Source organism: Trichosurus vulpecula, chromosome 6 (genome assembly GCF_011100635.1).
Source record: "Trichosurus vulpecula isolate mTriVul1 chromosome 6, mTriVul1.pri, whole genome shotgun sequence".
NCBI classification, from domain to species: Eukaryota; Metazoa; Chordata; class Mammalia; order Diprotodontia; family Phalangeridae; genus Trichosurus; species Trichosurus vulpecula.
In genome coordinates this window covers 11,976,855-11,981,330 of record NC_050578.1, presented here as the reverse complement: position 1 = coordinate 11,981,330, position 4,476 = coordinate 11,976,855, and positions in this window count along the sequence as shown.

Here is a 4,476-nt window from a genome sequence, read left to right as displayed (position 1 = left end):
TTAGGGACCCAGGAGATCCTGGTATTCTAGCCCAACCATTACCACCTCTGTCACTATGACTAGTGAATTTTCTTTGACTAAGCTCTTTAACCTCTATAATTCTTTCCTATGTTTGGTATTTTCTGAAAAAATAAAAATCATCCAAGGTGACACAACACTAAACCAACTGACTGAGAAAATAAATCAAATGTATTACTTGTGATCTGCAAAATATCTCAACTGTTTTACTGAATTTTTCACTTTTTATTGGTCATGAAAGCACTGATAGACTATAATAGATATTTACAGAAACTGTTTAATATTCTTTGTGGAAAGAAAGACAATAAAATTTGATGGCCAGGAATATATCTTGAAAACCTTTGGTGCTGGTTACTATATACGCAGTGAACCATTTTTATATAGATTTTCTTTAACCCTTTGCAGAATAAAGCTCAGGTCTGATCACTTCATTACCTATTTATATGGCTTCCTAACATCTCCAAGATCCAATATAAAACCCTCTGATTTTGCCCTCTTTTATCCATTCATCATCTGTCCCCTTCTTATCTTTCACACTTAAAACACTTCATGTACTCTAGTGTCCAATCACAATGGCTTTTTTTTCACTCTAGACACTCAATCTCCAGAGTTTAGGAACTTCTATTGGCCATTTTCCATGCCTGGAAGTCTCTATCTCTTCATCTGTACCTTTTAGTCTTGCTTGTTTTTTTTCAGACTTCTGCAATAAGAATCCCTTTTCAATCCTCCTTAACCTTAATGCCTTCTGTCTGAGATTATGTCATTTATCCTGTTTCCATCTTGTTTGCATATGGCTATTTTGATATAATGCCCATTAGACTGTGAGCTCTGTGACAGCAAGCAATGTTTTGTTGTTATTGTTGTTTTTTGTGTACTTAGTATAGTACTTGGCACATAATAAGTACTTAAAAAATTATTTTCTGAGACTGAAGTTCTGTACCAAAATCCTCATGCTGTTACATCATAAATACTTTTTTTATAAAGGGCCAGAAACCACTGGACATGGTGACATCTAAATATTAGAGACAAAAATAATTAATTGAATCTTAACAGAAAGGAAATGCTTAGTTACTGCTATTGGAACCGTTTCTGTATCAGGTAGTATTTGTAGTGAGACTATCAACCAGTTAGATCAGACAGAGGTTAAGATCAATGTCAAATTAGAAATACATCAGGAGATAATATCTCATGAAGAAACTACAGCAGGTAGATCCAGGTAGATCTTAGAACAGCTGAGTGGTGCAAATGAAGAGTGCTGGGCCTGAAGTCAGGAAAAATTCATCTTTCTGAATTCAAATCTAGCTTCAGACACAAGGCACCTGACCCTGAGCAAGTCACTTAACCATGTTTTCCTCAGTCCGCAATCTGTAAAAATGAATTGGACAAGGAAATGCCTTGAAAACCTTTGGTGCTGGTTACTATATGTGCAGTGAACCATTTTTATATAGATTTTCTTTAACCCTTTGCAGAATAAAGCTCAGGTTTGATCATTTCATTACCTATTTATATGGCTTCCTAACACCCCCAAGATCCAATATAAAACCCTCTGATTTTGCCATCTTTTATACACTCCAGTGGATAAAACCACACTAGTATCTTTGCCAAGGAACCCCAAATGAGGTCACAAAGAGTCAGACATGACTAAAATGATTGAACAACAGTGACAATATCCTGACTTGTTTAAATTATCTGAGGAAATTGATTCATCTTCCAAAGTGAGAAATGTGTAAAAACGACATTATATCAAGACTGTTATTTAACTCATATAAAACAATTACCACATCAATGAGGCCCAAACATCCCAGAAACCATCTAAATACTAAACAACTTAGTAAGAGGAGAAACTAATCAGAGGTAAAATAAACTCATTTGCCTTGCATTACAGTAAAAGAAGGTGGAACACTATAAGCAATAGCATTTCACATAATAGACAAAAGCAATTGAGGGAAAATGGTGCAGTAAAAGTCAATGCCAAACCCACCTTAAACAAAAACATCTCATGGGTATTTGTATTCCAATCATGGAAAAGGACAACAGACAAACAAAAAAATTAAACAGATCTGCAGGAATTTAACAAAAATCAATTCTTAAACTAATAACAGCATAACCACCAGTTTTGGATTTTACCACTCCAGTAATCACTGATTTGCACATAAAAGGTACAAAAGCTTTAATGAAGATGAAATTTGGTAGAGCAGCCATACCTGATTATATTCATAGAAAGGAAACCATACTGGAGTCAAAAAATTTTTAAATACATGCATTGGTGGATTTATAAATCATTCAGTTGAGGGTAATAGAAAATTGAAAAAAAAAGAGTCAACAGAATTCTCCAATTGATAAATTTTCAAAGGATATGAACACATAGTTTTTAGAAGAAGAAATTAAAGTTATCTATAGTCATATAAAAATGCCCTAAATCACTATTGATTAGAGAGATGCAAATCAATACAACTCTGAGGTACTACATCACACCTATCAGATTGGCTAACCTGACAGAACAGGAAAATTATAAATGTTGGAGAAAATGTGGGAAAGCTGGAACACTAATTCATTGTTGGTGGAGCTATGAGCTGATCCAACCATTCTGGAGAGCCACTTAGAACTATGCCCAAAGGGCTATACAAATGTCCATATCCTATGACCTAGCAATACCACTTCATGCGCAGTATCCCAAAGAGATCATAAAACTGGGAAGAGGACCCACATGTACAAAAATATTTATAGCAGCTCTGTTTGTGGTGGCTAAAAACTGGAAATTAAGGAGATGGCAAAATTGGGGAATGGCTAAACAAGTTGTAGTATATGAATGTAATGGAATATTATTGTGCTATAAGAAATAAGGAGCAAACAGACTTCTGGAAATTTTGGAAAGACTTATATGAACTGATGCTGAGTGAAGTGAGCAGAACCAGGAGAACATTGTACACAGTAACAGCAACAGTGTGCAAAGACTGATTTTGATAAACTTAGCCTTTTGTTTTGTTTTGTTTTCTTTCTTGTGGTTTCTGTCATTCATTATAGTTCTTCTATGCAACGTGAATAATGTGAAAATGCATTTAATAGGAATGTATGCGCAGAGCCCATATCAGATCTTGGGGAGGGGGGACAGAGGAAGGGGGAGAAAATTTGAAACCTGTGGAAGTGAATGTTGAAAACTGAAAATAAATTAAATGTTAAAAAAGAATAGGCAGTAATATTTTTAAATAAAGTATTATTGATCACTTTTTATGTCATCCTTTTTGAAATATACTGTCCATCCATCCGATGTCTTTCCTTTTAATAAAGAAAACAGTTATATAAAAGAACCAGTGACTATATCACAAAATGCAATCATCATTCCATACCTATTCCCATGAAATGTGAGAAGTGGAAGCCCTAAACTCTTCTTTTCCAAGATCTCAGTAAAATTATATCTTTCAGCTTCATTTTTGTTGTTTTTTGTTATTATAATTGTGCTTAGAGTTTCCTACCTCTGCCTAGTGCAAGCCAATTTAGTTCATATTACTTCTTCCCACATTTCTCTGAATTGTTCTATTCATAATTGCTGTAGGGCCGTAACATCACATTTATACAACAAAATTTGTTCAGTGATATTCCAATAAATGAGCACTTATTTTGCTATTGGGATTTTTTTTGTTACGACAAATTGCTTCTCTGAATATTTTGTTATACATGAAGACTTTCTCTCTTTGACTTCCCTGGGAAACCTGTCCATCAGAGTGATGTCCAGATAAGAGCAATTTAATGACCTTCCATTTACAATCTCAAATTGTTTTCCAGAATGCCTGGATATATTCAAGTGTTCATCAAGTCTGTTAGTGTGCTTGTCTTTACGCAGCTCCTCTAAGACTATTTTTGACACACTCTACTATTAATAATAACAAAAAAGGTAGGAATATTGAGAAGTCACTAATTAACAAGACAGTCACCTACTTTTAAATTGTGATTAAAGATTTATGAGATTTGTTCTTGCCATACAAATAATTATTCAGAATGAAAATACCTGAAGGGGATAGGTGGATTCTTGCAGATAATTTTTATAGCATACCATTTGTTTACTCTCCCACAGGTGAAATGTGTAAAGAATAAAAATCTTATTTTGTTGATTTAAAAAAAAATAATTGACTCAGTAGAAAAAAACTGCAACTTTAAATTCTCAAAGTGTCTCCTTTACATTTTTAAGTTGTGCAAAATTTTATGGAAGATGCTTTTTACTGCAGAGGATCTTTCTTCATTGATCTGTTAAATTTTGATATCAAATAAGGACACCCAAAACAAAAAGACCTGTACTCATCTAATATGTTTCCTGGTATTTTGTAAATTCTCCTGCACAAGTCAAATAATAGTCATATACCTCCAAACACTTCTTTTCACACATGACTTTCTATTCTCTTTTTTCAAGACCCTGTGCTTGATAAAGCTGCCTCACCATAGTTCATAGGAATTAAAAAGAGA